Raw genomic sequence first — 21,096 nt, 5'->3', positions numbered from 1 at the left:
TCACCAATAATCACCAAAACGGAATTGGTTTTCAAACTTTTGTTCCTCCTAAAATATCCTGCACATGAATGAGGCGGCGATGATGAAACAGCTCACTCCCGGTCAATGAACTCACAGATTTGGCAAATGTCATGTAGAATTTAGAGAAACATTTGCCCAGATTGTCCCCACCAAACCCATTCACGGTACAAGCAGCATGGTCGTGAACATTTGTGGAAACCTAGCACCACACCTTGTGCGAGGACAATAGGCAGGTATGTGATGTTCTCATTAAATAGGAGGTTTTTTTGGGGTTGTAACACGGCACTTTATTTTAAGTGTATCAAAGCAATGACTGGGATTGATTTCACAAGCCATTGCACTGGCCCTCTGTCCTCTTCCCCTCCCCAAAGCTGCATGCGTCACCCCCCCACTTACCTGTGCCTCAGCTCCAGATGGCCCTTGCTTGGCAGGTGCATGGGGCATATTTCGACCTGCCTGGAGCCCTGGGCAAATAGTGAATCATGTAATGCTTCGGTGCCCAAGTCCTTCCTTGATTTCAATGACCTCACTGATACACGCCAGCTTGCATTGGCGAAGGTAAATCGCGTGGAATGAATTAACTCATTAAACCCATTACAAAATCTTGACGCCATGCAATTTCTCTGCGCTAAGCTCCTTATCAGGGCCTGCCCAGCTGGCAATTCCAACTTGCCGCTCTGCTCTGCCTTTACATCTCCTATCTCGTGCATGTCGGTCAGGAGCTCTCCTGGCGCATTGTGGCTCTCTCGTAATGAAACCGCACAGTAATATCCATGCAATCAAGGCTCCCCAAGAACAGGGGTTGCGAACAGCCGGAAAGTGTGGCCCTGGTGGACAGACACAGCATCCCCGGAGAAAAAGCAGGACCTTAAAGATGCAGGATATTGGGACCACCCCGACTCGGCTACATCAGTAGGGCGGCACAAACAAAGCCATCATAATACTTTGCTTTTTGCAACAAAACAAGCAGTGCCCATGGGCCTTTTTTGGTACAATGTGCGGCATAAACATTTTCAAAGCATATTGGGTCAATAATTTGACCCATAACTCAAACTAACCCCCATTGGTTCACGCTTTGTATGCCAGGTATTGTCCTACAGGCCAGCTCAGATCAGGTTGTCCTATTCTGCAATTCAGGGCTGCTCTCGGAGGGTGGATGGCACTGGGTGGCAGAACTTCACACCTAAAGATAACCACTTGCCAGTGATACTGGACTCTTGGCGAGTAAGAAATGGTGTGCTCAGTGTGTGTATAGAATTGAGGTGGAGAGTGACTTTATGGCTGGCTAGTAGCCTCCAACTACACAAACTCTTAAGGGGGGGAAGGTTCCTGAGCCCCTCGCAGAGGAGGTCCAATAGATGTCATAGTAACGGATCAGGCGAAGAACCCCCACACCTCAGGAGCCAATGTCTGTGGGTGGGGTCTAGCAGCCCCAACCGAGAAACCTACAGAATGCAACCGTGGCGGGCAGATAAGACTGCCTGCCCCATTCCGCCTCCCCACTCCATCCTGCAATACAGGAAGGAACCCAAGTCCCTACTCCAGTGGTACTCGTATTGTTTTATGAGCCCCCGCCATGCGATGAATTATTGTTCCCACCCCCGGCAAATGCCATTACTAGTTTCGTGTCCCCCCTGAACATTCTTTGTGCCCCCCCCCGCTATTGGGGTGAGCCCCTTGCTGCACTCAACCCCATTTGCACACTTCGGTAGCCGCCTCTCCTCTCCCCAGCACCCCTAACTCCTCATAGCTCCTTAGCCACCCATGGGTGCGACCGCTTGTACTGCGCTCTTTTGCTTCCCAGCTACGCGGGCGCTTTACAAATCCCATGTGTGCATAGCTGAAAGTGAAACTCTCCCTGCGCCTGTAGTCCAAACGGGAAGAGTACATTGGCCTTGGGAGTGGGGGGTGCTGTTTGGACTTAATTGTACACAAGGGCAAACCGATGGACACTTGGCTTCCTGCTCGTTTCTACGGGGCTAGGCATCTCGAAGCGAGGAAGAAAGTCAGCAGGAAGGTGAAAGGTTAGGCCTATACCAGGAAATACACGAGAACACGTCGCCACCACCCCCGCCCTCAGCTGCGAAAGGACGCGCCGAGGGCCGCGTTGTAATCTTGCTGGTAGGCTCGCGCGTTTACTCTTCCACTTCCCTATCTTAGGTGCTCGCTCGCCGCCCTGTGATAAACCAAGCCCTCTTTGTCCAGCCTAGGCCCTTATCTGCCCTCCGCACGTTTCCTGGCCGTGTTGCTCAACTACTTTCTTGAAAAGGGTTTTACTGACAAGAGGCGGGCGGGGGTTGCGGCACGAGGTGGGGGGGGGGGGGGGGGGGGGGGGGGGGGGGGGGGGGGAATCCCACAATGACAAGTCTCCTTTGTACGAGAGAGAGGGCCATCACAAACAGGCCCTTCTTCGCGCTTCAATGCTTGGAAACAGCAGCAGCTGATCCTCCGCCAGCCCTGCTCTTCTCTCTTTGAGGACATGTTGTACGCGAGCTTCGCCGGGCAATTAAGGACGCCTCACCTGCACTTCCCTTCACAGCCCTGTGCACGCCATGCGTAAATTCACAGGCCCTCCATCGACCCCCCCGCCACCTGCAGCAGTATGCCCCACAGCCTTCCACCCGCCTCCCCGCAGCGCCAAAAATGTCTGTTCTTATATAGCACAACAAGACGGATTCTCCGGCTTCTAAGCAACGTGATGATAGGCGTTATTGTCTTAATTAATGGTACTTGGTAGCTCAACGTGGAGGCCACACGAACGGCTGCCATACTTTCAAATTACTTCTCCTGCTCATTAGCCAAGCTTCATAGCTCTGTGCACAACGTCCAGGATTTTATAAAACGCATCTTCCCCTATATAGCGCTGCGCGAGGCAGCCATACTTGGAAGAGGCGACACTGCTATAACCCCACCTGGCCTCTCATTACACAGCAGCCATGCCACGTAAGGCAAGCCATCTGTAATAGCATACAGCACAACTTGCATGACTAGGCAATAAACAACATACCTTTATAAGCATATGGCATGAATAACCCAGCTTTGGCAATACTTGTGTTTTTAGTCATGGCAATAAAGCATAATCGCATTGTTTTGTCGTATCAATCCACTTCCTGTCCTCTATAGCTCTGTGCCTGGCAGCCATCCTTAACAGCCCCGCCCCCCTGCTGCTCCCTATCAGGGTTGTACAACTCCAGGGCTGGATCCGTGTCGGGTTTTCAGGATACCCCTCATTAATATTCACGAGATAAGTATGCATATAATATTTTCTTAATGTATGCACATTATTCCTCATGAATATTCATGAGGGATAGCCTGAAAACCCGTCAGGATCCCGCCCCTCGAGGCCTAGAGTTGGACAACGCAGCTAGACGGTAGACCTGCCATCTCTTGTCATAATCTGTCCATGGCTGCTCTTGCATGACACTGTATAAGGCGTGGAGATCGGTTACCGCCACCCTTACACTATCACATCAATTGTGAGCAAGGTTATCGTCCTGATGAAGACCTAACAAACAGCAGTCTGAGAACGCCAGGAAAAAAGCGCATCTTAGTAGAAAGGCCGAAACATATGTCGACAGATGACTAGCGAATACACCTTTGTCTAGTTCCCCGGTTTGCCCAGAGGACATTGCAATAATTAAGTCCATGTAGAGGGCAGGCTATACTTTTCAGGAGGGCTGTATGAGCTTGTACGAAGTGTAACAAAGCATTATTAAGGTAACAAAAGATAAGAATGTCCAACCAAGGGTCTATAAGTATACAGGCTTTAATTAAACTAACAGAAACCGGGACAACTAATAAAAACCCCACTGTCCCACACCGCAAAGCTAAAACACAGAGAAAGAAGACTTTACATTAAAGCAGAACCGTGGGTTAGTAGAGAGGGGTGCCCAGGCAAAGATGGCAGCAGCAAAATGTCAAAATGAATGAAAAGGACTTTAAAACAAGTAGAGGGAGGGACTGAAAAGGTACGAGGGACATTTAAGGTCTATTAGGGCAATTTGGCCAGTTCAAACATCATTTAGTTCCTTCCCTTCAGGGCGCAGCATCAAGCCAGGCGTCTACATGCTTTTCAGCAGTGGAGCTGGCGTCGAGACAGTGGAGTCATGCTATCCCCATGCTATCACAGTGGCAAGTCAGTGCCGAGAGGAGGCACCCAGTGGATCGAATCTGCGTTCAAGTCGAGGAATTCCAGCAGGCTGAGACGGTGGTCGAAACACAGTGAGTGGGTGGCTTCCATGCAACCAAGCCAGTGCCCTTTTCCCCGGACAGACAACACGCTTCAAGAGGTGCAGTCAGCATTGGGGCTGCTTGAAGGGCAGGTAAGCAGATTCAAAGTGCTTGAAGTGCCAAAAGCAGCACCGCAAGTCCCCTAACAGCTTGAATTGAGACAAGCATGGCCAAGCTTGAAAAGCATTGCGCCAGTAGTCGCTGGGAGCCCCCGCTGTGGGTGTCGGTGTCAAGTTGACTCCTTCCTTCTGCTTTTCCCAATTAAGAAGGTTCGTAGAGGTCACTTGCAGGGTTCAGTTAAGTCTATTTAGTAGGCCCTGGGTACCAGTGTCATTTGCAGTAGGCCTTGTACAGTCGACTGGTTATCACAAAATAAGCTCTTGGTATGGATAAGGGGGAGGGGTGAAATCTTCCCTCTTTCTAAGCAAGCATTTGTGGCTGTGTGATGTAATGCATGTAGCTACCATGTCAACGCTAGCCACGGATTATATTTATATATTAACAGCTGCCACCAGGGTTCTGGGCTACACAATACTTTGAACCAGAGGTGCACACAGTTAAAAAGCAGCTTTGCACATGTGACCTTTAAATCTGCCTTGCTGCTCCTGAAGGGCAGCTGCCGGGGGTGTCAGGGGACAGTCACAGTAAGGTACATGGGTACATTATGCTTTTTGGCATGGAGTATTATGAAATGGAGGTTCGATTTGCAGATCACATTTTCAGAAACTGTATTACCTGTATCCTTTTATTATTTATAAAAAAATAAATAAAAAATAAAAAACAAAAGCAGATGTGGCTTTCCCGCCTCACAGATGCATTGACACAGGATGCCCCAAGAGTTCTGCTCTGTGGACAGCAGCCCTTCTGCATGGACCTCCCTCCTGCATCCATGTAAACTGTCCCCACCAGCGCCAGCCTCCGCAATTCGGCCCCTACCTGCTCACACATGGGGCCTTCTTTGCTAGGCCTGTCAGCATCCTTTGTTTCGTGGCTGGCAACGAGAATCGCCCGCTTTTGCTGCAGGACATTACAGATGTTAACAAGGGCTGCATTCGTTTTAAACATGCTGTGGTGAAGGAGATGCCAAAACGCAGATAGCCGCCAGAATCCATGGCGGCTTCTGGCCGGATGAAGTAGTAGTTATGGGCTTAAGTGCTCGATGTGGAGACCCACTATTCTGGCTGGCTGATGACATTCTCTTATTTAAGGCGCCCGAATTTGGAAATCAATTTTCCGATTTGTCGTATTAATGTTTTTCCTGTGCCTGAAGTGCTTATATGTCTGCTTGTAGGTTGTCTCACAGAGTGGTGCTTCTAAAACGTACCATCTCTTAACCAATGGAGTGTGTGGTTCTTCATTCTTACCAGACTCCAGAGGCATAGACAGGGCCAGAGCGGGCAAGGCCCACTCAGCAGCGGCGTGTTGGCATTTACAGATGTTAATGTCACTGTGGTGGGCCCAACTACATTAGCTTCAGGCTCCACTTGTTGGACAATCTTGGCTACGCTTCTGCCAGACGCGCGTCTAACCTGAAAGTTGCAGGTTCGAATTCCGGTAGGGCAGGCACTGATGTCCAACACTCGAATGAGAGCCATTGATACGGGTGCAAAAAGCCAATTTCAGTTTGTAGCATGTGCTTTGTAAAGAGTCAATAATATTTGAACCCCCTCACATTTAAATTGGTGGCCTCCTCACTGGAAACACTCAAAACGTTCATCAAAAGACACCCCTGCCTACACCCCCAATACTACAGATCACATTTACAATAGTAGATTGCAAGCAAGGCCCGTCTACAGTAAAGGAAGAGCTAGTGACCTCAACACCCCCCAAAAACTGTTATGTAAATAAGCGCTGACATGTGGTAAAGATCTAGCTGCCAAAATGCCACCCCAGAGCTCCAGTTAAGATTTTCAATCAGGAGTATTTTACTCCCTTTTCGAAGTTGGGAGTACAAATATTTTTGGGGCAATTGCATATTCTAACTCTAAAGCCATTTTTTTCCATAGTGCACATAAAAAATGGCCATTTACCTTAAAGATCCCCTGCAGCTCAGGCATTAATAATATTAGAACTCCTTTCTGTGGCAGTGTGTGTGGAATGAAGGGAACGTGTCCCGTGTGTCAATTATTTCCAATTTTTTTGTTGGGAATATTTTACTCCTTTTTCGGGGTTGGGGTGCAGGCTGCCTGTTTTTAAGAGTGTAAAAAGCAGCCCTATGCGGCTTATCCTTGGGGCTGGCAACATGTGACTTGATTTTGCACAAAAATTTGCCATAAAAGCATTTGAGCTAGACATAGGTCCACAACAGAGAACCACATTTGCCTAGAAAGGAAGTTCAACGGAAAAAAAGCCCAACTACTCCATGCTAAGAGACAACCGTTTGCATACCTGCCGATGCTGCAGCAGATTTGCACAAAGATATTTTAGAGCTTTGCAAACTAAGTCAACATTTGCAAGAATCAGATAATACGCAAATGTGAACTCACATAGCACCACACCGTAGAACATCTGGTCCCATCCATGCGTTGTGTGAGAAACCTGTTGTGTTCTCACAAGTAGTGTCCCGGATCCATTGCTCAGGTGGACAGGGGAGGGCCATCGCTCTTGGATCTCAACCCTGGGGGTGGACCAGGGCGGGAGGATCCCCTGGGGAGGGGATCCTCGGGGACTGCGCCTGAAGGCGAGATATGATATCCCCCGGTTCCTTGCCCCAATTCATCCTTCCCACCCTTGTTCATGGGCTATTTTCACCAAAGTCCCACCCTAGCCCTCGACCTTCCCTAATGAAAGGGGAAGATAAAATGTCCTGGATGACTAGGGAGAAAAAAATCTTTTACAACTCTTGACTCCAACAGTGTCTTTCCTTCCTCAAAACCCATTATTCATGGTCCAAGTAAGAGGAAGAAAAGACAAGTACATGAGATTGGGCGTGATGAAAGATCAAGCACAACGGTGACAGGACCATGATATTAATATCCATTCATCTGCTACGCATCTAGACCACAGGGAATCTAGATCACAGGGAATCTAGACCACAGGGAATACTATCAAGACTCTGCCACAAGGAGAAGCTATCTCATTAAATAAAAACAAGGCTAGAGGATGTTCCTAGCTCCACTGCCAATCTCCTAATAGTAAACAGACTTAACCATCAATCTAAACTTCAATCCCATTCTACCTTGAAACCCTTCCCCTAAGCTTTCATGGGGAATTTTCAAACCAACTCCATCACACCCTCCCCATTTCCAGCAAATACTGGGACAAGGAAAAGGCAACCGGGAGTAGTGAAGATTTCTCATAGGAATAACATGGGGAGTGTAAGGCAAACCGGGCGTAGAAAGAACTTACGTTGTCCTATCGATAGAGTCAGGCATTCACTAATTACCATTCACACCTGACTCCACTTGACTGCTTTCCCAAACTATAAAAGGTGTGGTCCGGCACAGCTGAATGAGTGAGCTGGGGACGTTGTTTTGGCCAGAAAATCCACGGAGCAGAGAGCTGCAAGGTAGACGGCCCGGTGGAGAACGGCGTGCCGTGACGCTGGCCTGGTATTTGAGGGGCTGCAGCGTGGCTAGGGAGCTGTGTCTCTAGAGAGACAGAGTGAAGCACCTTGCAGGCAGCTGGAATATGGCTTGTTCCCTTGGGACCTGTGCCAGCCCCAAGGGTGTTTGAGGGGCAGGTGGTGAGACCCTGCTGCCCGGCTGAGTCGCGTGGAAGAGAGAGAGACTCAGGAGCATCCAACTCACTGAAGCGGAGGGGGCAAAAGGAAATGCATAAAGCGGCACAGAGCGGAAAAGAGGAAAGAAAAGTAAACCAGGAAAGAAAGCAGATCAAAAGAAAAGTGACGAGATTGAGAGAAAATAAAGAGAAGGTTAGAAAACTGAGCGTACACAGAACACAAAAGGAAAAGGACTATACTAAAGAGGGCACGAGCGACCCGAAATGAGAGGGAAGGGGGGCAAGCGTCCCTGCAGATTGGAAAAAGTGCCAGCGGGCACGGAAAGGTAAAGAAAGCGCAAGTGAAGGAGAGTGCAAGTGTGCAGGAGAAGGAAAGAAAGGTGCCAGTGGGCACAAGAAAGAAGGTGAAGAAAGCCCCCGAAGGAAAAGGTTAAGAGCAGGCAATAAAAGGGGGGGGGGTTAAAGCTCAGAGTGGTCACGCAAAGAGGAGTAAATAACCTGCCGTTTTCGAAAGTGTTTGATGCTAACCCTTTGAAAGAACGGTTAATGAAGAAAAAGGTACACCCTGACAAACTGAACTTGTGTTATCTGTTGAGCTCTCAAAAGGGGCCTACGCTTGGGGGAAGGGAACCCTGAGAGGCCTATTAAAGTGGAATGTTGATTACTTTGTGTTACTGAAGAAACTGAAGCTTGGGAGGGAACCCCAAGACATTAAAGACATTGACAGTGTTTGAACTATGGAGATGGTCCTGTGAACAGTCCCCTTTGGATTGGACGCATACTTTTGAAGATTACCAACCTACATTAGGTAAGAAGATCACCTGAAAAGAATCCCGGTTTCCTATTTTTGTTGAACCACCACTTTTTGCTTTTGAAAGACTTCCCAACACATTTTTGTGAAAGACTTTTAGACTTTGCTGGCCCATAGAAACACCTGGTAAGGGAACCATCCCTTTAGTGTTAGGGCCAGTTAAACATTACACCAACCTGGGGCCTTTAGTAAATAAAGGTTTTTGAACCAATTATCTTTGAATATGTATCTTTATTGATACCAGGGGTAGGTATAATAATGGGTACTCCCAAATATTTTTTGTTAACGGGGGGACAAGTCTGTAGACAGGGAGGGTAAGGGAAATAGGAACAAAGTTACAGACTGACTACCCCTCTCTCTAAGATCTAACGGCACACCTGGTAGAGGTGCTGCAAGGCTGGTGTGTAAAATCAGCAGCAGTTGCCTTGGGAAAGAGACAGTTTATAAACAGACCCGTAATAATTATAACAATAAATCTCTTTAATATGTTCTATAAAAAATATGTTGTAGAAAAATATATATGTTCATAGGCTTTATCATATCTCACTCATACCATTCATATCGGTGCAAACATTCTGTGACAGTCAGGTGCAAAAGTTAACAATCTCTTAAAACATATCAGTTGTTGTTGATATGGGAAAACAATAAGAAAAAGCACAATCGAATTTTCTATAGGTCGACATATGTTTCGGCCCCTTTCAATAGTCCCATCGTTGTCTGCGGTGGTCTAAGTGGTTAGTGCTGGGCCATCTTCAGGACAGTGATGATTTGCTACAAGCTTAACGTCTTCACCCTGATTCTGTATGACAAGCCAAATCTAAAACAATGAATAAAACAACAAGTACAATGTTTAACGGTCTGGTCCCTTGTGGATGGTCTCAAGGTGATGGCTAGACATCTAGGCCAGAAAAAGAAGCACCTACCAGTGGCCGAGAAAATGACGGAGAAGGAATTGGGGGGTATCTTCAATAATCCCCTGATCTACGGCCCTAATGAAAGGAGGATAGAAAAACAAGGGAAATTACTACCTTGTGTATATATTTGTAACACTGATTCGTTACTCAACATTGGATTGTAGAAGTGGCATCACAGAGCAAACTTACTAGTGTCCCTTGAGTGATGAGTGGCACTTTAGAGAACTGAGGCTCCATCATGGACCAGTTCCAGTGTCGGGAGGTTTTCTTCCACCCTCGACCTCGTGATGTCTATTCAAAAGAAAGGAACAAACACGGGGAGTTCAATAAGTGGCACTGTTGTAGACCATTTAACGCTAGCGCACATGATAGTGTGCTAAGCACGTCGTGAAAAGTGCGGTTAAATCTGGGGAAACTAAGCCCTATCGTCAATGATGGTAGAAGCACTGTAACTGTGTAATCTTTTTAGTCAGGGACGCGGCTCGCGCGTAGAATAATGATCGTTGCTAAATGGGTAACTGAAGGTGAGGCGGTGAAGTGGGCCGGGCGGTCATAATTGCTCAGTGGCAAAAATGGTCCGTGGATAGATGCTAAGAGCTCTCGGAGGGAGCGCTATTCCTCACCTTTTTCGAACGTTTTAACGATGCAGCGTTGTTCTTCGAGCGGCGTCTGCTTGCTTCTGATTAGAACGAAGTCGAAAAAGGGGGAGGGCTCGGTATTTTATAAGATCACGTGAGGCTAAAGGCAACGTGAGCCTCAGTGAACGTGAGTCGTATGCACGCTGTAAGATCACGCGGTTCTTGAAATTGCATGAAGTGCTGCCAGAGACCTAGATAAATGAAGGAGCCGTGTTCACACAAATCACTAGGCTGGTGAGGCAGCCACATTGCATCTAGGAATGTTGTATATATACAAACCGAAGTCTGACCGCAGATTTGACATCATTCGTGGAGTCTCATGTAACAAATGGGAATACGGTGATGCCTGGGCTGTTTAAAGAAAAACACTCCAGTCGACAGCTATGTTTAGTCCATTTTGGACTGTTTTTAAATTATAAATCCATTTTTGTTCCGCTTGGGTCAGAATTTTGTCTTTGTTCCCATTGCGGCAGGGGGTTTTGATAACTTGGATAACACACCAGCGAAAGTCTGTGCATTTGTGTTGTTTGTTGGAAAAATGGGCCACTAGTGGTTTATTTTCAACTGCATTGCGAATACAGGATTTATGCTCATTAATCCGTTGACGCACTGGTCGTTTGGTTTTACCTATGTATACCAGCTCGCATGGACATATAATGGCATAAACCACCCACGGAGTAAGGCAGTTGGTGAACTCTTTCAGCTGGATGGTGTGGTGACATAAAGTGATTTGTTTAAAAGTGGTGGTTTGAGCACACACTGAACAATGGCCACATCGATGGTGGCCAATTAGGGGCGGAAAGCCCCACAAAGATGTTTGTGTGAATTTTTTGGTTATGACAGGTTGATACGAATGTACCAAATTGTCTTTAATATTTGGTTGTCTTTTGAAGGCAAACCTTGGAATCGAGGGAGTAAAATCCTCGGTATAGATCATCTTCCAATGTTTGCGTATGATCTTTCTGTATATGTTACTAATAGGACTGAAGGTGCTGACGCAGGTTATCTTGTCCTCTTGCTGTTTTGGTGTAGGTACTAGCGTATTCATGCGATTAGTGTGTAACACGCGTTTGTATGCTCTTTGTATCGTTTTGTGAGGGTAACCTCTTTCTTTAAGTCTTGACTTAAGGCTTGTAGCATGTATTTTGTATTGTTGGACATCTGTGCAGTTTCTACGAATACGTAGAAACTGGCCATAGGGTAAACCCTCTTTCAAGCTCAGAGGATGAAAGCTTGTATAGTTTAGCAACGTGTTTCTATCCGTTGGTTTTCTATACAGAGCTGTTGCAATAGAGCCTCCTGTAGTTTTCTGGATTTCTAAATCCAGAAATGGTATTTTGGTTGGATCAGTATGAATTGTAAACTGAATGTGAACGTTCTGAAGATTCAGCCACTGGTGAAACGCAGAAAGTTGCTCTGGGGTACCACTCCATATTAAACATATATCATCAATGTATCGTAGCCAGTGTTTTATATGATGTAAAAAAGGATTGCTGGAGCTGTAAATAGATTGTTGTTCTAGATGATCCATATAAAGGTTCGCCAAGTCAGGGGCAAAAGTAGCTCCCATACTTGTGCCTTTGAGTTGGTTGAAAAACCGATCTTTGTATAGAAAGAAGTTCTCTGTGAGAGCTAACCTCATGCATTCGACAATGAATGCCGTCGGTACTTGGAGTAGGGTATCTGTGCCACTCTCTAGATATTCGGCCATCACCCTGAGACAGTCATCCTGTGGAATACTAGTATATAAGCTCACTACATCTAGGGTTACTAGAATGTCTGTAGGGTCTAGATGGACATTTTCTAGCATTATAATCATGCTTGTGGTGTCTTTGACATACGATTTCATTTTCGAGACGAAAGGTCGTAAAAACCAGTCGGAGTACATTGATAGAGGTTCTAAAACGGAATTGATGGCCGCTACGATCGGTCTACCTGGAGGTTGTGTCTCATGTTTATGGATTTTCGGAAGTAGATAGAAGACTGGGATGGTGGGATACTCGTTCACCAAAAATTTTTGTTCCTCAGGATCAATCCAATTTTCTTCCACGGCATATTTCATCAGGCTGTTAATTTCTTCTTGTAGCCGAGGGGTGGGGTCAGATGGGAGTTCTCTATATGAGGAAGTATCATTCAGATGTTTCATTACTTCGATCTCGTAGAGTTCTTTAGTCCACAATACTATCCCTCCTCCTTTGTCCGCCGGTTTGATTATCAGATTCTCGTTGGTTTTTAGCGCTTTTAGCGCTTCTCTTTCTGCCCTTGATAGGTTATTCTTTGAGTGATTCTGACTTTTAATCACTTGTTGAATTTCCCTCGAGATCTTTTGTTCAAAGGCTATTATTGCCGGACTCACCATTGCGTTGGTGGGAGTAAATTTAGAGGATGGTTTCAGTCCTGTGGTAGTTGTTGCTTTAGGGGTCGAAGTTGCATTGCGGAAAACGTATTTCAGGCGTATTGATCTGTAAAACTTCTGTAACTCAACTTCTGTCTCAAAAGACCTGGCTTGTGTTGTTGGAACGAATGACAGTCCTTTTGATAAAACACTTATTTCCGTAGGTGAAAGATCCTGGGAAGACAGGTTGTAGATAGGCATTACCAAGTTTGTCCTGGTGCCGGCCAGTTCCTGGTGTTCATACGCGGGGGGCCTTGAGGTCTGATGCGTCCGCGTTGTCCCCTCCCGCGAAAAAATTGCTGTGGGGGAGGTCCTGCGGGGCCTTGCTGCCCCGAGTCTGATCCGCTACTTGATGATGCATTGGATGAATTGGAAAAATTCACAAATGGTCTTCTTCTGTTGGCTTGATTATAGGGTCTTGTTTGGCTAGCTTTTTGGATGTCATCATAATACGATTCCACTAGGTACGGATAGGTTTTAGTCTCCTTGTATTGTTCCACATCTTTCTTTAGTTTCCAGATTTTTTTGTCAAGAATTGTTTTCTTGAAAGTGGCCATCTCTTCTTCGATTTTCGCCAGCGTTTCTTTCAGATCTTTTATAGTGTTCTCGTGTTTGATTTTGGCTTCCAAGATCTCTATTTCTGCTTTCTGTATTACTACTTCTTCTTCTGAAGTTTCTATAATTAGAATTAGTAGATCTCTAGAGCATTTATTGCTAACACCGCTGAATCTGTACTTGAATTTGGTGTTGTTGGTAAACACTCGTGGTATATTTTTTATCTGTAGTCCCTCGGGAATTGTACCGGCTTTGAGATATGCCAGCATCAATTTCCCATGGGATTCAGTTCGAATCAATTTTTTCTTTTTTTGAGTTAAGAGTTCTGCGTCGCTAGACTGCGGGGCACTAACAGCTTCGTTGGGGGTATCTCCCAACAGTGTAGGCTGGTTGATGAGTTGTTTGTAATACTCATCAGAAAATGACACTAGGTTCTCAATGTCCATCTTCTCACTTCTTAACACACTGCTAATGTGTGATACCAGAAATGAAACCCAACAACCAAGGGTTGTCCAAGGGTAGGTATAATAATGGGTACTCCCAAATATTTTTTGTTAACGGGGGGACAAGTCTGTAGACAGGGAGGGTAAGGGAAATAGGAACAAAGTTACAGACTGACTACCCCTCTCTCTAAGATCTAACGGCACACCTGGTAGAGGTGCTGCAAGGCTGGTGTGTAAAATCAGCAGCAGTTGCCTTGGGAAAGAGACAGTTTATAAACAGACCCGTAATAATTATAACAATAAATCTCTTTAATATGTTCTATAAAAAATATGTTGTAGAAAAATATATATGTTCATAGGCTTTATCATATCTCACTCATACCATTCATATCGGTGCAAACATTCTGTGACAGTCAGGTGCATATATACAACATTCCTAGATGCAATGTGGCTGCCTCACCAGCCTAGTGATTTGTGTGAACACGGCTCCTTCATTTATCTAGGTCTCTGGCAGCACTTCATGCAATTTCAAGAACCGCGTGATCTTACAGCGTGCATACGACTCACGTTCACTGAGGCTCACGTTGCCTTGAGCCTCACGTGATCTTATAAAATACCGAGCCCTCCCCCTTTTTCGACTTCGTTCTAATCAGAAGCAAGCAGACGCCGCTCGAAGAACAACGCTGCATTGTTAAAACGTTCGAAAAAGGTGAGGAATAGCGCTCCCTCCGAGAGCTCTTAGCATCTATCCACGGACCATTTTTGCCACTGAGCAATTATGACCGCCCGGCCCACTTCACCGCCTCACCTTCAGTTACCCATTTAGCAACGATCATTATTCTACGCGCGAGCCGCGTCCCTGACTAAAAAGATACACAGTTACAGTGCTTCTACCATCATTGACGATAGGACTTAGTTTCCCCAGATTTAACCGCACTTTTCACGACGTGCTTAGCACACTATCATGTGCGCTAGCGTTAAATGGTCTACAACAGTGCCACTTATTGAACTCCCCGTGTTTGTTCCTTTCTTTTGAATAGACATCACGAGGTCGAGGGTGGAAGAAAACCTCCCGACACTGGAACTGGTCCATGATGGAGCCTCAGTTCTCTAAAGTGCCACTCATCACTCAAGGGACACTAGTAAGTTTGCTCTGTGATGCCACTTCTACAATCCAATGTTGAGTAACGAATCAGTGTTACAAATATATACACAAGGTAGTAATTTCCCTTGTTTTTCTATCCTCCTTTCATTAGGGCCGTAGATCAGGGGATTATTGAAGATACCCCCCAATTCCTTCTCCGTCATTTTCTCGGCCACTGGTAGGTGCTTCTTTTTCTGGCCTAGATGTCTAGCCATCACCTTGAGACCATCCACAAGGGACCAGACCGTTAAACATTGTACTTGTTGTTTTATTCATTGTTTTAGATTTGGCTTGTCATACAGAATCAGGGTGAAGACGTTAAGCTTGTAGCAAATCATCACTGTCCTGAAGATGGCCCAGCACTAACCACTTAGACCACCGCAGACAACGATGGGACTATTGAAAGGGGCCGAAACATATGTCGACCTATAGAAAATTCGATTGTGCTTTTTCTTATTGTTTTCCCATATCAACAACAACTGATATGTTTTAAGAGATTGTTAACTTTTGCACCTGACTGTCACAGAATGTTTGCACCGATATGAATGGTATGAGTGAGATATGATAAAGCCTATGAACATATATATTTTTCTACAACATATTTTTTATAGAACATATTAAAGAGATTTATTGTTATAATTATTACGGGTCTGTTTATAAACTGTCTCTTTCCCAAGGCAACTGCTGCTGATTTTACACACCAGCCTTGCAGCACCTCTACCAGGTGTGCCGTTAGATCTTAGAGAGAGGGGTAGTCAGTCTGTAACTTTGTTCCTATTTTCTTTATTGATACCATACATGTCTGTCTCACAGTTGATTGAGGGTTTAGCGAACAAATGCCTGCAAATCAAATTTTGTGCCTAGTTAAATGAGTCAACATGTCCATAGTGAGCATGCAAATTATGGCCCAATCTGATGTATATAATTGGCATGATTGAATTAAGCAATCATCACCCGTTCCACCGGCTGGAACTAGTGGTAACGGCCTTGGGGCTGGGTTAATAGGCCGAGCGTAGCAAGGGCCTTTAACTAACAATTTTGAAGACCTTAAACTAAGTACGATTTAAGGAGAGGATGCCAATGGCGAAGCGCCAACTGATCAAAATAGGGAAGCTTGGTGAGGCTGCATTATTTTAGCTCATAATATATAAACCAGCAATCCAGTGAGTTATTTTAATTCAGTTTTTGTGACAATTTGTTAAATAACAGGAAAACATTCAATAGCTTTGCTTAAAATAACCCAATTTATACAAATTCAGTGGGAAACGTGCTAAAGTAGGGGGTCGGGGTGTGGGGGGGCGGATTGCTGTGCCTAAACAATTATGCACTAAGTTCCCAGAAAACGTAAACAAATATGATCAATACAGGAACAGAAGGAGGACGATGAAGCGAGCGAACCCAGCTGGAGTTTGAGAGCAGACACATAAGGACGCAAAATACCTACGAAAGTCTAAGAAGTGGAGTTTTATTAAGCCATAGTATATGTTGTGCACTTTATGAGTTGTTTTTAATTCACACTTGGGAAAATTGTTGGATTTGTGGTAAAAAAGATGCGTGGCATGGTCCTGTCCGGAATATTGGCATCACCCATTTACCCATCGTGTTGTATCATGTCAGGCCATTCCGGTAGCCCAAATTAATGTTGGAATGCATGCCAAGTTCTCTTAGTAGGCTTTGTAAACTGTGCCAGAGATCACCATAGTGGTTTTGTCCAGAAAGTGTTGCATGGTGTAAGGGGGAATAGAGAAGTCATGAGAAATAAAGGGGGAGCAGAGTTGAACACTAGAGAAGGGATGGAAGACCGGGCTGGAGAAAGGGATAATTGGCCTGCCTGTAGAGTGAGGAAAGAGGTCTTAAGGCATACACTCAGTGATCAGGGAAAATGCCCAACATATAATGTGCCTAAGAACGAGAGTATAATTCTTGAGGGCAGTTTCTGTTACTTAAAGGGTACCGACATTAATCCATAAGGGGTTGCAGGTGGTACAGCACACCCTTGAAGCATGGAGCTGTCAGTTCCGTGTTACCATACCAGACAGAACACTACAGGGAAAATCTGGGAATCCCCTGCCAGCCATCAGAAGCGACAGAGTGGATCGTGAGCAAGGTGAAGGCGTTTAACGCAAGTGGGAAGGAGAAACAGGGATTGGAGGCTGTCACTCAAAGCACAATAGCTGCATGGCATGTACATGCTCCTGCTGTCCGGCAATGACTGAAGTAGAATAGAGAAATTCACTACACAGTATAAAGATTAGGCCATAAAAAAAAAATGTGTTCGTGTAGTTTTGATGCTGATTCCAAAGGCAGTGACATGACATATGTGTTGGCCATGTGGGCACCCGTAGGACTGCCAGATTTTTTCAACTACTACAATGGCTTAAAATCGCAACTATTTCTAGGTTTGTAGAAAATTGAACCAACTCTTATTGCACTCAGCTTAATAATGGTGCTGCAAAAAACAAAAACAAAAAATAACACATTTTGAGAAAGGGACCTCAAGTTGGCAATTTGGACTCCAGCCCCCACACTCTGCTGAATGCCGCTGGAGCATTTCCATTTGCACCTGAAATATGATCCGACAACGGCTTGCGTTTTAGGACTCTATGCCAAATTCCCCATAAGAACAGAGTTTGTCTGACCGGTTTGGAGAAATCATTATTTCTTTAGAACAATTCATCCTTAATTCTGCGGATTTTAAACTTTCTATGTAAATCACAAAGGGCTGCCTGCAAACAGATCAAAGACTGCATTGCATGGTTTAGTGTGCGTCAGGCTCTAAGCAGCAAAAGCCACGGTCATTCTAAAAGGTGGGGGCATTTGACAGAAGCCGGGTGTCGGGTTTCTATTTGCAAAAACTTACCGACTCAGACCAGATGAGTTACCAACACTCGCCACCAAGTCACATGGTAACTCAAAGCAAATCGAAAATAAATCGGGGTGCAAAATGTGCACCCGTCACTGGCTGGGTATATCAGATTCTTGGCGAGTAAGAAATGGTGTGCTATTATGTTACGTTATTAAGCTTATAAGGCGCATGGTCGCCGAGGCATCATGGTGCTGAGAAGGGAGAGCTCAACCCGCAGAAAATGGCCTAAGAGAAGAATTGGAACAGAATGGTCTTAAGAGCTCTTCTGAAACCAAGATGGTTAGAAGCACTTCTTAGTGTCGGGGGAAGGTTGCCTGTATGCATGGAATTGAGGCGGCGAGTGACTTTGATGGCTGGCTAGTTGCTTGCAATTTGATTTTTTTGCCCCCTATATAAATGATTAGAACAAGTACAAGGGTGTTGCTTCTTCCATACACCAGTAAATGCCCTTTGCATAGCCATTATTCAGCACCTGTCAAGTCTGCCCTTACAGACTAATTCCATGATTAGTCCCAACTTGTGCTAGCCAACTAGCCTGATAAATGCCCTAAGAAACAGTAACCGTTGATACGGCACTGCATTTCCAACAGAAGCCGGGGCGGGTGACCTATACAACGAGCAATGCCAATTTGTTTTAATAGGACGACTTATTAGGTTTAAGACTGTCGGCAAACAAAGTCACATCAAATATGCTGAACAATCACAAACACAATCGCAGGGCTATTCTTTTTTGGGGGCCACCACAAGGTTTGTGATGCTATGTTGTCTTTACGCCATTCCTCCCTTTTATACATTTGTAGGCACCCGTTTGACATTTAGTTGCTCATATTTAATGGCAGACATGCAAGTCGATTACATTTTGCATTTACTAAGAGTAATGTCATTTGTCACGAAAATACATTCACACTCTTGTGTCTTTGATGTCTAGATTACTTGGCCGTGTCCCGATGAAAAGAATTTCCCAAATTGAGGATCAGAAGTTGTTGAAAATAGAGGAGGGGGCTACAGTTGGGAACCACTTCATGAGCTCAATATTTGAAGACAACACCAGGGAACTTGTACAGTTGTCTCAACTAGTAGACTCATGACATTTAATTTCCTTTTGTCATGTTTGATCTTCTTTAAACCTAAATTTGATTTTGGGGGACGCACACAGCACTTTATGAATCGTAAATAACTGATGTGAAATGCTGATGAATTGTTAAAACTTTTTTTGTATTGCTGTCTACGCATTTAAGTCGTTTTGCATATACGAGACACATTCGTGGGCTTTGTGAGTTTATTTTGACTATTTATATCCAGGTATGTCAGACCAGTGGTTATATGTTTTGTACTTAATTTGTGACAATGATTTTCCTCATTTTCTAGGTTATTGATTAACCCCCGTTTTTCACAAATACATGGATATATGTTTTTGTCAAGATACCTTCTCACCTCCTTGTTTGGCTTTGTTGATTTTTGGCCTTGCGATGAAGGTTATTTTGGGGCAAACCTACCTTGTTGGTATTAGAACAATCGCAAAAGACAGCACAAAGCAGCCATCATGCTGCGGAAGCCTCCCTGTAATATTGCTGAGGCGCTTGGAGTTATGAAGCCCGATGGGAGAATAACAACTACTCAACACCCTTGATCACTTGACGGGAATGTGCGTGTGTGCTTATGGGTTATGTTACACAAGACTTGACAGTCTCGTGCCGATAAAGACCTTTTCACGGGATTGCCGATTTACTGGACTTTGTCGGCCTTTCATAGTGTAGATATGAGGTTATGGTCCCGGCAGAGGGTCAGAAAGCGAGATGCTCCACCCATCACTTTCAAGTTCAGGTTAGTGAGATGGTGGGTTAGTTCTTACAGGAGTCTGGAGACTTCACAACCCTGATCACTGCCAAGTATGAGGAGGCAATGTGTGCATGCCTCTGCGATTTGCCCCCTGGTTGTGTCATATATGGAGAATTGGGACCTGTAGGGAGGGACACCGCTCTTTAAATGTTTGTGGTAGCGTATAAGTGGAGTCAGGGTGAACGTTTGGTAGTGTCCGAGGATGGATGACCTGTGGCACTAAATTGTTGCACAATAAGTGGCACAGAGTAAGACTGATGATAACATTTGGTCCATATTGATGGTTTTCTAATGGGCATTACTTATAACATTGCATGCAGAGCATGCATCCTGCAGTTGTGAGGTTGGGTATGACAGCTCATATCGCAGAGTGCAGGTCTGACCCAGTAGCATCTGAGTGGCAGAGTTGTTGCAGGCTTGCTAAAATCCAAGTGCCTGCCCATTGGTAAAGTAGAACATTTACTCCCTGCTATTTCTTTGGACAGAACGAGCGTGAACACGTGCTGCAAAATCATGCAAAGCACTGTTGATGTGGCGACCTAGCAGGCACTGGTTTTCATGTGCTCCCCTACCGAGACAATTGGAAAAACTGCACGCACCTTTAACGCTGCGTTTTGGAGAATGCGGATAAAGGCCCATTAGGGCAAAGCCAGAATACATTTCAAGTACAACAGAATAGACAAAAAAAACGTGACAGTGTGCACCTAACGTGGGAGTTCGGTTTGCAGAACACACTGTACGGGCTACTTGTCCCCGCGAGGTCGCTCCTGCTTATGGGTGATGACCAGACATTGAGGAGTTACTCAAAGATCCTACCCACCGAAAAGTTTGTTTGGATCCCTGCATATATGAAATGTCCAGAGCCGCCCCAGTTCATAGACTTAGTTATTTATCTTTAAATGTTAAAACGTCGAATTACGCAACAAATGCAGATTATCCTGACAGGACTGCACGATTTAGATTCAAAGAAGCAAAGACGGGGGCATACCAACCAACATTTCTCAAATCCGTACTTTTATTATACGTGGCAGGACCGCACCCAACGGAACACCTACTCAAGAACAACATGCGTGAGCATATCATGCATTTTTATCATTTGCTGTAAAACTGCTGGGTTGTCCATACACACAGAAGGCAAGCAGAGGTTCTGAGTGCCTGCTGTTGCACCAGCACTCCTCCAGGGAGTGTCTTACTTACAGCGAATCAGTGATGCGTGGAGGCTGGTTCCAGACTCAGTCCGTGGTACGCTCACTCAAGGATGCCCATAGAGAAAGTGGGCGCGGATCCAAGGCTGCTGCATCACTGCCTCCAGGCTCCTCCTCCAGAAAGCTAGGCAGGGTTTTCAGGCCTTCACTCCATCACATTTATCCTCAAAGTAAGCAAGGCAATGTACGCTGGACATGATGTGTCAATCAGCCGAATCACCCGAGTGTGAGTAACGGATGATAAACTGAGCCATGCGCGTCACTGCACTCGGGGATTAATGGCAGCGTGATGCAATAATTGGAGGCAGAGGGCCCAGTGAGGATTATCTGCCAACCTCCTGCTCCAATCTTTCA

The 21,096-nt window shown here is 45.3% G+C and overlaps 1 protein-coding gene and 1 long non-coding RNA gene across 5 annotated transcripts in view; one reads left to right on the top strand and one right to left on the bottom strand.

The window, feature by feature from the left end:
* The window catches only part of GSE1 (Gse1 coiled-coil protein), a 1,546,392-nt gene that overhangs the window by 189,141 nt on the left and 1,336,155 nt on the right, over positions 1-21,096 (bottom strand). The gene's annotated exons all lie outside the window — the stretch shown is intronic.
* On the top strand, positions 14,727-16,427 carry LOC138521114 (uncharacterized). Its single transcript, XR_011282945.1, has 3 exons — positions 14,727-14,830; positions 14,945-15,010; positions 15,117-16,427. It is a non-coding gene; the product is annotated as an uncharacterized lncRNA (long non-coding RNA).

This window comes from Ambystoma mexicanum, chromosome 1q (genome assembly GCF_040938575.1).
Source record: "Ambystoma mexicanum isolate Mex_15411 chromosome 1q, UKY_AmexF1_1, whole genome shotgun sequence".
In the NCBI taxonomy this organism is placed as follows: domain Eukaryota; kingdom Metazoa; phylum Chordata; class Amphibia; order Caudata; family Ambystomatidae; genus Ambystoma; species Ambystoma mexicanum.
The sequence above is the reverse complement of the archived record's forward strand: the minus strand, read 5'-3'. Positions and strand labels throughout refer to the sequence as shown.